This window comes from Schistocerca serialis, chromosome 11 (assembly GCF_023864345.2).
Source record: "Schistocerca serialis cubense isolate TAMUIC-IGC-003099 chromosome 11, iqSchSeri2.2, whole genome shotgun sequence".
Classification (NCBI taxonomy): domain Eukaryota; kingdom Metazoa; phylum Arthropoda; class Insecta; order Orthoptera; family Acrididae; genus Schistocerca; species Schistocerca serialis.
In genome coordinates, this window is record NC_064648.1 from 7,780,219 (window position 1) to 7,796,244 (window position 16,026).

Below are 16,026 nucleotides of genomic sequence, written 5' to 3' on the forward strand. Positions count from 1 at the left end.
TACGATGCTTCACTTCAGGTTTACTGTATCCCTCTGACATTCTTATTGACGATGAAACACAGAAATTGCATCGGAATTAACTTCAAAAGTCACAATGCCGACTTACGTACAAGAAGCCTGACTCTTCTTACTGTCTATGTTTTGAACAATTCCTGTGACACTAGTTATAGATTCCGATGCTTCACCTCAAGTTTACTGTAACCCTCTGACCATCTAATTGACGATGAAGCACAGAAATTGCATTGGAATTAAATACAAAAGGCATAATGCCGACTTAAGTACAAGAAGACTGACTCTTCTTACTGTCTATGTTTTGAACCATTCCTGTGACACTAGTTATAGACTCCGATGCTTCACTTGAGGTTTACTGTATCCCCCTGACATTCTTATTGACGATGAAACACAGAAATTGCATCGGAATTAAATAGAAAAGACACAAAGCCGACTTAACTACAAGAAGACTGACTCCTCTTACTGTCTATGATTTGAACCATTCCTGTGACACAAGTTATAGATTCCGATGCTTCACTTCAGGTGTACTGTATCCTTCTGACCTTCTTATTGGCGATGAAACACAGAAATTGCATCGGAATTAAATACAAAAGGCATAATGCTGACTTCAGTACAAGAAGACTGACTCTTCTTACTGTCTATGTTTTGAGCAATTCCTGTGACACTAGTTATAGATTCCGATACATCAATCAGGTTGACCGTATCCCTTGGACCTTCTTATTGACGACGAAACACAGAAATTACATCGGAATTAAATAGAAAAGGCACAATGCCGACTTAAGTTCAAGAACACTGACTCTTCCAACTGTCTATGCTTTGAACCATTTCTGTGACACTTGTTATAGCTTCCGATGCTTCACTTCAGGTTTACTGTATCCCTTTGACCTTCTTATTGACGATGAAACACAGAAATTGCATCGGAATTAAATAGAAAAGGCACAAAGCCGACTTAACTACAAGAAGACTGACTCCTCTTACTGTCTATGTTTTGAACCATTCCTGTGACACTAGTTATAGATTCCGATGCCTCACTTCAGGTTTACTGTATCCCTTGGACCTTCTTATTGACGTTGAAAAACAGAAATTGCATTGGAATTAAATACAAAAGGCATAATGCTGACTTAAGTACAAGAAGACTGACTCTTCTTACTGTCTATGATTTGAACCATTCCTGTGACACTAGTTATAGATTCCGATGCTTCACATTTGGTTTACTTATCCCTCTGACCTTCTTATTGCCGATTAAACAGAGAATTTGCATCGGAATTAAATACAAAAGCACAATGCCGACTTAAGTACAAGAAGACTGACTCCTCTTACTGTCTATAATTTGAACCATTCCTTTGACACTAGTTATAGATTCCGATGCTTCACTTCAAGTTTACTGTATCCCTCTGACCTTCTTATTGACGATGAAACACAGGAATTGCATCGCAATTAAATACAAAAGGCACAATGCCGACTCAAGTACAAGAATACTAGCTCTTCTTACTGCCTGTGGTTTGAACCTTTGCTGTAAGACAGGTTTTAGATTCCGATGCTTCACTTCAGGTTTACTGTATCCCATGGACAATCTTATTGACGTCGAAACTAAGAAATTGCATCGGAATTAAAAAGAAAAGGCACAATGCCGACTTAAGTTCAAGAAGACTGACTGTTCCTACTGTCTATGTTTTGGACCTTTCCTTTGACACTAGTTATAGATTCCGATGCTTCTCTTCAGGTTTACTGTTTCCCTTGGACCTTCTTATTGACGACGAAACACAGAAATTGCATCGGAATTACATAGAAAAGGCACAATGCCGACTTTAGTACAAGAAGACTGACTCTTCTTACTGACTGTGATTTGAACCATTCCTGTGACACTAGTTATAGATTCGGATGCTTCACTTTAGGTTTACTGTATCCCTCTGACCTTCTTATTGACGATGTAACACAGAAATTGCATCGGAATTAAATACAAAACGCACATTGGCGACTTAAGTACAAGAAAACTGACTCTTCTTACTCACTATGTTTTGAACCATTCCTGTGACACTAGTTACACATTCCGATGCTTCACTTCAGGTTTACTGTATCGCCCTGACCTTATTATTGACGATGAAACACAGAAATTGCATCGGATATTAAATACAAAACCCAAAATGCTGACTTACGTACAAGAAAACTGACTCTTCTCACTGTCTTTGTTTGAACCATTCCTGTGACACTACTTATGGATTTCGATGCTTCGCTTCAGGTTTACTGTATCCCTCTGACCTTCTTATTGACGATGAAACACAGAAATTGCATAGGAATTAAATACAAAAGGCACAATGCCGATTTAAGCACAGGAAATCTAACTCTTCTTACTGATTGTGTTTTGAACCATTCCTGTGACATTAGTTATCGATTCCGATGCTTCACTTCAGGTTTACTGTATCTCTCTAACCTTCTTATTGACGATGAAACACAGAAATTGCATCGGAATTAAATACAAAAGGCACAATGCCGACGTAAGTACAAGAAGACTGACTCTTCCTACTGTCTATGTTTTGAACCATTCCTGTGACACTAATTATAGATTCCGATGCTTCACTTCAGGCTTACTGTATCCCCGTGACCTTCTTATTGACGATGAATCACAGAAATTACATCGGAAGTAAATACAAAAGGCACAATGCCGACTTAAGTACAAGAAGACTGACTAATCTTACTGTCTAAGTTTTGAACCTATCCTGTGACACTAGTTATATATTCCTATGCTTCACTTCAGGTTTGCTGTATCCCTTGGACCTTCTTATTGACGACTAAACACAGAATATGCATCGGAATTAAATAGAAAAGGCACAATGCCAACTTAAGTACTCAAGACTGACTCTTCTTACTGGCTATGTTTTGAACATTTCCTGTGAGACCAGATTTAGATTCCAATGCTTCACTATATGTTTACTCTATCGCTTGGACCTTCTTATTGACGTTGAAATACAGAAATTGCGTCGGATTTAAATAGAAGAGGCACAATGCCGACTTAAGTTCAAGAAGACTGACTGTTCCCACTGTCTATGTTTTGAACCATTCCTGTGACACTAGTTATAGATTCCGATGCTTCACTTCAGGTTTACTGTATCCCTCTGACCTTCTTATTGACGATGAAACAGAGAAATTGCATCGGAATTAAATACAAAAGGCACTTTGTTGACTTAAGTACAAGAAGACTGACTCTTCTTAATGTCTATGTTCTGAACCTTTCCTGTGACACTAGTTATAGATTCCGATGCTTCACTTCAGGTTTACTGTATCCCTTGGACCTTCTTATTGACGACGAAACACAGAAGTTTCAACTTACTTAAATAGAAAAGCACAATGCCGACTTAAGTACAAGAAGACTGACTCTTACCACTGTCTATGGTTTGAACCATTCCTGTGACACTAGTTATAGATTCCGATGCTTCATTTCAGGTTTACTGTATGCCTCTGACCTTCTTATTGACGATGAAACACAGAAATTGCATCGGAATTAAATACAAAACGCAAAATGCCGACTTACGTACAAAGAAACTGACTCTTCTCACTGTCTTTGTTTGAACCATTCCTGTGACACTAGTTATGGATTTCGATGCTTCACTTCAGGTTTACTGTATCCCTCTGACCTTCCTATTGTCGATGAAACACAGAAATAGCATCGGAATTAAATACAAAAGGCACAATGCCGATTTAAGCACAAGAAATCTAACTCTTCTTACTGTCTGTGCTTTGAACCATTCCTGTGACATTAGTTATCGATTCCGATGCTTCACTTCAGGTTTACTGTATCTCTCTGACCTTCTTATTGACGATGAAACAAAGAAATTGCATCGGAATTAAATACAAAAGGCACAGTGCCGACTTAAGTACAAGAAGACTGACTCTTCTTACTGTCTATGTTTGAACCATTCCTCTGACACTAGTTATAGATTCCGATGCTTCAATTCAGGTTTACTGTATCCCTTGGACATTCTTATTGAGGACGAAACACAGAATTTGCATCGCAATTAAATAGAAAAGGCACAATGCCGAAGTAAGTACAATAAGACTGACTCTTCCTACTGTCTATGATTTGAACCATTCCTGTGACACTAGTTATAGATTCCGATGCTTCACTTCAGGTTTACTGTATCCCTCTGACATTCTTATGGACGATGAAACACAGAATTTGCATCGTATTTAAATAGAAAAGGGACAATGCCGACTTAAGTACAAAAAGACTGACTCTTCTTACTGTGTATAATTTGAACCATTCCTGTGACAGTAGTAATAGATTCCGATGCTTCACTTCAGGTTTACTGTATCCCCTGGACCATCTTATTGACGACGAAACACAGAAATTGCATCGGAATTAAATGCAAAAGGCACAATGCCGATTTAAGTACAAGAAGACTGACTCTTCTTACTGAATATGTTCTGAACATTTCCTGTGAGACCGGTTTTAGATTCCGATGCTTCACTACATGTTTACTGTATCCCCTGGACCTTCTTATTGACGATGAAACACAGAAATTGCATCGGAATTAAATACAAAAGGCACAATGCCGACTTAAGTACAAGAAAACTGACTCTTCTTACTGTCTATGTCCTGAACCTTCCTGTGACACTAGTTATAGATTCCGATGCATCACTTCAGGTTTGCTGTATCCCTTGGACCTACTTATTGACGACGAAACACAGAAATTTCATCTTCATTAAATAGAAAAGCACAATGCCGACTTAAGGACAAGAAGACTGACTCTTCCCACTGTCTATGTTTTGAACCATTCCTGTGACACTAGTTATAGATTCCGATGCTTCACTTCAGGTTTACTGTATCCCTCTGACATTCTTATTGAGGATGAAACACAGAAATTGCATCGGAATTAAATTCAAAAGGCACAATGCCGACTTACGTACAAGAAGACTGAGTCTTCTTACTGTCTATGTTTTGAACAATTCCTGTGACACTAGTTATAGATTCCGATGCTTCACCTCAGGTTTACTGTAACCCTCTGACCTTCTAATTGACGATGCAGCACAGAAATTGCATCGGAATGAAATACAAAAGGCATAATGCCGACTTAAGTACAAGAAGACTGACTCTTCTTACTGTCTATGTTTTGAACCATTTCTGTGACACTGGTTGTCGACTCCGATGCTTCACTTGAGGTTTACTGTATCCCTCTGACATTCTTATTGACGATGAAACACAGAAATTGCTTCGGAATGAAATAGAAAAGGCACAAAGCCGACTTAACTACAAGAAGACTGACTCTTCTTACTGTCTATGATTTCAACCATTCCTGTGACACTAGTTATAGATTCCGATGCTTCACTTCAGGTGTACTGTATCCCTCTGACCTTCTTATTGACGATGAAACACAGAAATTGCATCGGAATTAAATACAAAAGGCACAATGCCGACTTAAGTACAAGAAGACTGACTCTTCTTACTGTATGTTTTGAGCAATTCCTGTGACACTAGTTATAGATTCCGATACTTCACTTCAGATTTACTGTATCCCTTGGACCTTCTTATTGACGACGAAACACAGAAATTGCATCGGAATTAAATAGAAAAGGCACAATGCCGACTTAAGTTCAAGAACACTGACTCTTCCAACTGTCTATGCTTTGAACCATTTCTGTGACACTTGTTATAGCTTCCGATGCTTCACTTCAGGTTTACTGTATCCCTTGGACCTTTGTATTGACGATGAAACACAGAAATTGCATCGGAATTAAATACAAAAGGCACAATGCCGACTTAAGTACAAGAACACTGACTCTTCCTACTGTCTATGCTTTGAACCATTCCTTTGACACTAGTTATAGATTCCGATGCTTCACATCAGGTTTACTAATCCCTCTGACGTTCTTATTGCCGATGAAACAGAGAAATTGTATCGGAATTAAATACAAAAGCACAATGCCGACTTAAGTACAAGGAGACTGACTCTTCTTACTGTCTATAATTTGAACCATTCCTTTGACACTAGTTATAGATTCCGATGCTTCACTTCAGGTTTACTGTATCCCTCTGACCTTCTTATGGATGATGAAACACAGAAATTGCATCGCAATTAAATACAAAAGGCACAATGCCGACTCAAGTACAAGAAGACTGGCTCTTCTTACTGCCTGTGGTTTGAACCTCTCCTGTAAGACAGGTTTTTTGATTCCGATGCTTCACTTCAGGTTTACTGTATCCCATGGACAATCTTATTGACGTCGAAACAAAGAAATTGCATCGGAATTAAAAAGAAAAGGCACAATGCCGACTTAAGTACAAGAAAACTGACTCTTCTTACTGTCTATGTTTTGAACCATTCCTGTGACACTAGTTATAGATTCCGATGCTTCACATTTGGTTTACTTATCCCTCTGACCTTCTTATTGCCGATTAAACAGAGAATTTGCATCGGAATTAAATACAAAAGCACAATGCCGACTTAAGTACAAGAAGACTGACTCCTCTTACTGTCTATAATTTGAACCATTCCTTTGACACTAGTTATAGATTCCGATGCTTCACTTCAAGTTTACTGTATCCCTCTGACCTTCTTATTGACGATGAAACACAGGAATTGCATCGCAATTAAATACAAAAGGCACAATGCCGACTCAAGTACAAGAATACTAGCTCTTCTTACTGCCTGTGGTTTGAACCTTTGCTGTAAGACAGGTTTTAGATTCCGATGCTTCACTTCAGGTTTACTGTATCCCATGGACAATCTTATTGACGTCGAAACTAAGAAATTGCATCGGAATTAAAAAGAAAAGGCACAATGCCGACTTAAGTTCAAGAAGACTGACTGTTCCTACTGTCTATGTTTTGGACCTTTCCTTTGACACTAGTTATAGATTCCGATGCTTCTCTTCAGGTTTACTGTTTCCCTTGGACCTTCTTATTGACGACGAAACACAGAAATTGCATCGGAATTACATAGAAAAGGCACAATGCCGACTTTAGTACAAGAAGACTGACTCTTCTTACTGACTGTGATTTGAACCATTCCTGTGACACTAGTTATAGATTCGGATGCTTCACTTTAGGTTTACTGTATCCCTCTGACCTTCTTATTGACGATGTAACACAGAAATTGCATCGGAATTAAATACAAAACGCACATTGGCGACTTAAGTACAAGAAAACTGACTCTTCTTACTCACTATGTTTTGAACCATTCCTGTGACACTAGTTACACATTCCGATGCTTCACTTCAGGTTTACTGTATCGCCCTGACCTTATTATTGACGATGAAACACAGAAATTGCATCGGATATTAAATACAAAACCCAAAATGCTGACTTACGTACAAGAAAACTGACTCTTCTCACTGTCTTTGTTTGAACCATTCCTGTGACACTACTTATGGATTTCGATGCTTCGCTTCAGGTTTACTGTATCCCTCTGACCTTCTTATTGACGATGAAACACAGAAATTGCATAGGAATTAAATACAAAAGGCACAATGCCGATTTAAGCACAGGAAATCTAACTCTTCTTACTGATTGTGTTTTGAACCATTCCTGTGACATTAGTTATCGATTCCGATGCTTCACTTCAGGTTTACTGTATCTCTCTAACCTTCTTATTGACGATGAAACACAGAAATTGCATCGGAATTAAATACAAAAGGCACAATGCCGACGTAAGTACAAGAAGACTGACTCTTCCTACTGTCTATGTTTTGAACCATTCCTGTGACACTAATTATAGATTCCGATGCTTCACTTCAGGCTTACTGTATCCCCGTGACCTTCTTATTGACGATGAATCACAGAAATTACATCGGAAGTAAATACAAAAGGCACAATGCCGACTTAAGTACAAGAAGACTGACTAATCTTACTGTCTAAGTTTTGAACCTATCCTGTGACACTAGTTATATATTCCTATGCTTCACTTCAGGTTTGCTGTATCCCTTGGACCTTCTTATTGACGACTAAACACAGAATATGCATCGGAATTAAATAGAAAAGGCACAATGCCAACTTAAGTACTGAAGACTGACTCTTCTTACTGGCTATGTTTTGAACATTTCCTGTGAGACCAGATTTAGATTCCAATGCTTCACTATATGTTTACTCTATCGCTTGGACCTTCTTATTGACGTTGAAACACAGAAATTGCGTCGGATTTAAATAGAAGAGGCACAATGCCGACTTAAGTTCAAGAAGACTGACTGTTCCCACTGTCTATGTTTTGAACCATTCCTGTGACACTAGTTATAGATTCCGATGCTTCACTTCAGGTTTACTGTATCCCTCTGACCTTCTTATTGACGATGAAACAGAGAAATTGCATCGGAATTAAATACAAAAGGCACTTTGTTGACTTAAGTACAAGAAGACTGACTCTTCTTAAGGTCTATGTTCTGAACCTTTCCTGTGACACTAGTTATAGATTCCGATGCTTCACTTCAGGTTTACTGTATCCCTTGGACCTTCTTATTGACGACGAAACACAGAAGTTTCAACTTACTTAAATAGAAAAGCACAATGCCGACTTAAGTACAAGAAGACTGACTCTTCCCACTGTCTATGGTTTGAACCATTCCTGTGACACTAGTTATAGATTCCGATGCTTCATTTCAGGTTTACTGTATGCCTCTGACCTTCTTATTGACGATGAAACACAGAAATTGCATCGGAATTAAATACAAAACGCAAAATGCCGACTTACGTACAAAGAAACTGACTCTTCTCACTGTCTTTGTTTGAACCATTCCTGTGACACTAGTTATGGATTTCGATGCTTCACTTCAGGTTTACTGTATCCCTCTGACCTTCCTATTGTCGATGAAACACAGAAATAGCATCGGAATTAAATACAAAAGGCACAATGCCGATTTAAGCACAAGAAATCTAACTCTTCTTACTGTCTGTGCTTTGAACCATTCCTGTGACATTAGTTATCGATTCCGATGCTTCACTTCAGGTTTACTGTATCTCTCTGACCTTCTTATTGACGATGAAACAAAGAAATTGCATCGGAATTAAATACAAAAGGCACAGTGCCGACTTAAGTACAAGAAGACTGACTCTTCTTACTGTCTATGTTTGAACCATTCCTCTGACACTAGTTATAGATTCCGATGCTTCAATTCAGGTTTACTGTATCCCTTGGACATTCTTATTGAGGACGAAACACAGAATTTGCATCGCAATTAAATAGAAAAGGCACAATGCCGAAGTAAGTACAATAAGACTGACTCTTCCTACTGTCTATGATTTGAACCATTCCTGTGACACTAGTTATAGATTCCGATGCTTCACTTCAGGTTTACTGTATCCCTCTGACATTCTTATGGACGATGAAACACAGAATTTGCATCGTATTTAAATAGAAAAGGGACAATGCCGACTTAAGTACAAAAAGACTGACTCTTCTTACTGTGTATAATTTGAACCATTCCTGTGACAGTAGTAATAGATTCCGATGCTTCACTTCAGGTTTACTGTATCCCCTGGACCATCTTATTGACGACGAAACACAGAAATTGCATCGGAATTAAATGCAAAAGGCACAATGCCGATTTAAGTACAAGAAGACTGACTCTTCTTACTGAATATGTTCTGAACATTTCCTGTGAGACCGGTTTTAGATTCCGATGCTTCACTACATGTTTACTGTATCCCCTGGACCTTCTTATTGACGATGAAACACAGAAATTGCATCGGAATTAAATACAAAAGGCACAATGCCGACTTAAGTACAAGAAAACTGACTCTTCTTACTGTCTATGTCCTGAACCTTCCTGTGACACTAGTTACAGATTCCGATGCATCACTTCAGGTTTGCTGTATCCCTTGGACCTACTTATTGACGACGAAACACAGAAATTTCATCTTCATTAAATAGAAAAGCACAATGCCGACTTAAGGACAAGAAGACTGACTCTTCCCACTGTCTATGTTTTGAACCATTCCTGTGACACTAGTTATAGATTCCGATGCTTCACTTCAGGTTTACTGTATCCCTCTGACATTCTTATTGAGGATGAAACACAGAAATTGCATCGGAATTAAATTCAAAAGGCACAATGCCGACTTACGTACAAGAAGACTGAGTCTTCTTACTGTCTATGTTTTGAACAATTCCTGTGACACTAGTTATAGATTCCGATGCTTCACCTCAGGTTTACTGTAACCCTCTGACCTTCTAATTGACGATGCAGCACAGAAATTGCATCGGAATGAAATACAAAAGGCATAATGCCGACTTAAGTACAAGAAGACTGACTCTTCTTACTGTCTATGTTTTGAACCATTTCTGTGACACTGGTTGTCGACTCCGATGCTTCACTTGAGGTTTACTGTATCCCTCTGACATTCTTATTGACGATGAAACACAGAAATTGCTTCGGAATGAAATAGAAAAGGCACAAAGCCGACTTAACTACAAGAAGACTGACTCTTCTTACTGTCTATGATTTCAACCATTCCTGTGACACTAGTTATAGATTCCGATGCTTCACTTCAGGTGTACGGTATCCCTCTGACCTTCTTATTGACGATGAAACACAGAAATTGCATCGGAATTAAATACAAAAGGCACAATGCCGACTTAAGTACAAGAAGACTGACTCTTCTTACTGTATGTTTTGAGCAATTCCTGTGACACTAGTTATAGATTCCGATACTTCACTTCAGATTTACTGTATCCCTTGGACCTTCTTATTGACGACGAAACACAGAAATTGCATCGGAATTAAATAGAAAAGGCACAATGCCGACTTAAGTTCAAGAACACTGACTCTTCCAACTGTCTATGCTTTGAACCATTTCTGTGACACTTGTTATAGCTTCCGATGCTTCACTTCAGGTTTACTGTATCCCTTGGACCTTTGTATTGACGATGAAACACAGAAATTGCATCGGAATTAAATACAAAAGGCACAATGCCGACTTAAGTACAAGAACACTGACTCTTCCTACTGTCTATGCTTTGAACCATTCCTTTGACACTAGTTATAGATTCCGATGCTTCACATCAGGTTTACTAATCCCTCTGACGTTCTTATTGCCGATGAAACAGAGAAATTGTATCGGAATTAAATACAAAAGCACAATGCCGACTTAAGTACAAGGAGACTGACTCTTCTTACTGTCTATAATTTGAACCATTCCTTTGACACTAGTTATAGATTCCGATGCTTCACTTCAGGTTTACTGTATCCCTCTGACCTTCTTATGGATGATGAAACACAGAAATTGCATCGCAATTAAATACAAAAGGCACAATGCCGACTCAAGTACAAGAAGACTGGCTCTTCTTACTGCCTGTGGTTTGAACCTCTCCTGTAAGACAGGTTTTTTGATTCCGATGCTTCACTTCAGGTTTACTGTATCCCATGGACAATCTTATTGACGTCGAAACAAAGAAATTGCATCGGAATTAAAAAGAAAAGGCACAATGCCGACTTAAGTACAAGAAAACTGACTCTTCTTACTGTCTATGTTTTGAACCATTCCTGTGACACTAGATCTAGATTCCAATGCTTCACTTCAGGTTTTCTGTATCCCCCTGACCTTCTTATTGACGATGTAAGACGAAAATTGCATCGGAATTAAATACAAAAGGCACAATGCCGACTCAAGTACAAGTAGACTGGCTCTCCTTACTGTGTATGTTATGAAGCTTTCCTGTGAGACCGGTTTCAGATTCCGATGCTTCACTTCAGGTTTACTGTATCCCTTGGACCTTCTTATTGACGACGAAACACAGAAATTGAATCAGAATTATATACAAAAGGCACAATGCAGAATTAAATACATAAAGATTGACTCTTCCTACTGACTATGATTTCAACATTTCCTGTGAGACCTGTTTTAGATTACGATGCTTGACTATATGTTTACTGTATCCCTTGGACCTTTTTATCGACGCTGAAACACAGAAATTGCATCGGAATTAAATAGAAAAGGCACAATGCCGACTTAAGTACAAGAAAACTGACTCTTCTTACTCACTATATTTTGAACCATTCCTGTGACACTAGTTACACATTCCGATGCTTCACTTCAGGTTTACTGTATCGCTCTGACCTTATTATTGACGATGAAACACAGAAATTGCATCGGATATTAAATACAAAACGCAAAATGCCGACTTACGTACAAGAAAACTGACTCTTCTCACTGTCTTTGTTTGAACCATTCCTGTGACACTACTTATGGATTTCGATGCTTCGCTTCAGGTTTACTGTATCCCTCTGACCTTCTTATTGACGATGAAACACAGAAATTGCATAGGAATTAAATGCAAAAGGCACAATGCCGACTTAAGTTCAAGAAGTCTGACTAATCTTACTGTCTATGTTTTGAACCTATCCTGCGACACTAGTTATATATTCCTATGCTTCACTTCAGGTTTGCTGTATCCCTTGGACCTTCTTATTGACGACTAAACACAGAATATGCATCGGAATTAAATAGAAAAGGCACAATGCCAACTTAAGTACTAAAGACTGACTCTTCTTACTGACTATGTTTTGAACATTTCCTGTGAGACCAGATTTAGATTCCAATGCTTCACTATATGTTTACTCTATCGCTTGGACCTTCTTATTGACGTTGAAACACAGAAATTGGGTCGGATTTAAATAGAAGAGGCACAATGCCGACTTAAGTTCAAGAAGACTGACTGTTCCCACTGTCTATGTTTTGAACCATTCCTGTGACACTAGTTATAGATTCCGATGCTTCACTTCAGGCTCACTGTATCCCCGTGACCTTCTTATTGACGATGAATCACAGAAATAACATCGGAATTAAATACAAAAGGCACAATGCCGACTTAAGTACAAGAAGACTGACTAATCTTACTGTCTATGTTTTGAACCTATCCTGTGACACTAGTTATATATTCCTATGCTTCACTTCAGGTTTGCTGTATCCCTTGGACCTTCCTATTGACGACTAAACACAGAATATGCATCGGAATTAAATAGAAAAGGCACAATGCCAACGTAAGTACTAAAGACTGACTCTTCTTACTGACTATGTTTTGAACATTTCCTGTGAGACCAGATTTAGATTCCAATGCTTCACTATATGTTTACTCTATCGCTTGGACCTTCTTATTGACGTTGAAACACAGAAATTGCGACGGATTTAAATAGAAGAGGCACAATGCCGACTTAAGTTCAAGAAGACTGACTGTTCCCACTGTCTATGTTTTGAACCATTCCTGTGACACTAGTTATAGATTCCGATGCTTCACTTCAGGTTTACTGTATCCCTCTGACCTTCTTATTGACGATGAAACAGAGAAATTGCATCGGAATTAAATACAAAAGGCACAATGTTGACTTAAGTACAAGAAGACTGACTCTTCTTACTGTCTATGTATTGAACAATACCTGTGACACTAGTTATAGATTCCGATGCTTCACCTCAGGTTTACTGTAACCCTCTGACCTTCTAATTGACGATGAAACACAGAAATTGCATCGGAATTAAAAACAAAAGGCATAATGCCGACTGTCTATGTCTTACTGTCTTACTGTCTATGTTTGAACCATTCCTCTGACACTAGTTATAGATTCCGATGCTTCAATTCAGGTTTACTGTATCCCTTGGACATTCTTATTGAGGACGAAACACAGAATTTGCATCGCAATTAAATAGAAAAGGCACAATGCCGAAGTAAGTACAATAAGACTGACTCTTCTTACTGACTATGTTTTGAACATTTCCTGTGAGACCAGTTTTAGATTCCAATGCTTCACTATATGTTTACTGTATCTCTTCGGCCTTCTTATTGACGTTGAAACACAGAAATTGCATCGGATTTAAATAGAAGAGGCACAATGTCGACTTAAGTTCAAGAAGACTGACTGTTCCTACTGTCTATGTTTTGAACCATTCCTGTGACACTAGTTATAGATTCCGATGCTTCACTTCAGGTTTACTGTATCCCTCTGACCTTCTTATTGACGATGAAACACAGACATTGCATCGGAATTAAATACAAAAGGCACAATGTTGACTTAAGTACAAGAAGACTGACTCTTCTTACTGTCTATGTTCTGAACCTTTCCTGTGACACTAGTTATAGATTCCGATGATTCACTTCAGGTTTACTGTATCCCTTGGACCTTCTTATTGACGACGAAACACAGAAGTTTTATCTTAATTAAATAGAACAGCACAATTCCGACTTAAGTACAAGAAGACTGACTATTCCCACTGTCTATATTTTGAACCATTCCTGTGACACTAGTTATAAATTCCGATGCTTCACTTAAGGTTTACTGTATCCCTCGGACATTCTTATTGGCGATGAAACACAGAAATTGCATCGGAATTAAATTCAAAAGGCACAATGCCGACTTACGTACAAGAAGACTGACTCCTCTTACTGTCTATGTTTTGAACAATTCCTGTGACACAAGTTATAGATTCCGATGCTTCACCTCAGTTTTACTGTAACCCTCTGACCTTCTAATTGACGATGAAACACAGAAATTGCATCGGAATTAAATACAAAAGGCATAATGCCGACTTAAGTACAAGATGACTGACTCTTCTTACTGTCTATATTTTGAACCATTCCTGTGACACTGGTTATAGACTCAGATGCTTCACTTGAGGTTTACTGTATCCCTCTGACATTCTTATTGACGATGAAACACAGAAATTGCGTCGGAATTAAATAGAAAAAGCACAAAGCCGACTTAACTACAAGATGACTGACTCTTGTTACTGTCAATGATTTGAACCATTCCTGTGACATTAGTTATAGATTCCGATGCTTCACTTCAGGTGTACTGTATATCTCTGACCTTGTTATTGACGATGAAACACAGAATTTGCATCGGAATTAAATACAAAACTCACAATGTCGACTTAAGTACAAGAAGACTGACTCTTCCTACTTTCTATGTTTTGAATCATTCCTGTGACACTAGTTACAGATTCCGATGCTTCACTTCAGGTGTACTGTATATCTCTGACCTTGTTATTGACGATGAAACACAGAATTTGCATCGGAATTAAATACAAAACTCACAATGCCGACTTAAGTACAAGAAGACTGACTCTTCTTACTGACTGTGATTTGAACCATTCCTGTGACACTAGTTATAGATTCGGATGCTTCACTTTAGGTTTACTGTATCCCTCGGATCTTCTTATTGACGATGTGACACAGAAATTGCATCGGAATTAAATACAAAACGCACATTGGCGACTTAAGTACAAGAAGACTGACTCTTCTTACTGTCTATGTTTTGAACCTATCCTGTGACACTAGTTATACATTCCTATGCTTCACTTCAGGTTTGCTGTATCCCTTGGACCTTCTTATTGACGACTAAACACAGAAATTGCATCGGAATTAAATAGAAAAGGCACAATGCCAACTTAAGTACAAAAGACTGACTCTTCTTACTGACTATGTTTTGAACATTTCCTGTGAGACCAGTTTTAGATTCCAATGCTTCACTATATGTTCACTATATTCCTTGGACCTTCTTATTGACGTCGAAACACGGAAATTGCATCGGATTTAAATAGAAGAGGCACAATGCCGACTTAAGTTCAAGAAGACTGACTGTTCCTACTGTCTATGTTTTGAACCATCCCTTTGACACTAGTTATAGATTCCGATGCTTCTCTTCAGGTTTACTGTATCCCTTGGACCTTCTCTTTGACGATGAAACACAGAAATTGCATCGGAATTAAGTAGAAAAGTCACAATGCCGACTTAAGTACAAGAAGACTGACTCTTCTTACTGTCTATGATTTGATCCTTTCCTGTGACACTAGTTATAGATTCCGATGCTTCACTTCAGGTTTACTGTATCTCTTGGACCTTCTTATTGATGACGAAACACAGAAATCGCATCGAAATTAAATTGGAAAGGCACAATGCCGACTTAAGTACAAGAACACTGACTCTTCCTACTGTCTATGTTCTGAACCATTCCTGTCACACTAGTTATAGATTCCGATGCTTCACTTCAGGTTTACTGTATCCCTCTGACATTCTTATTGACGATGAAACACAGAAA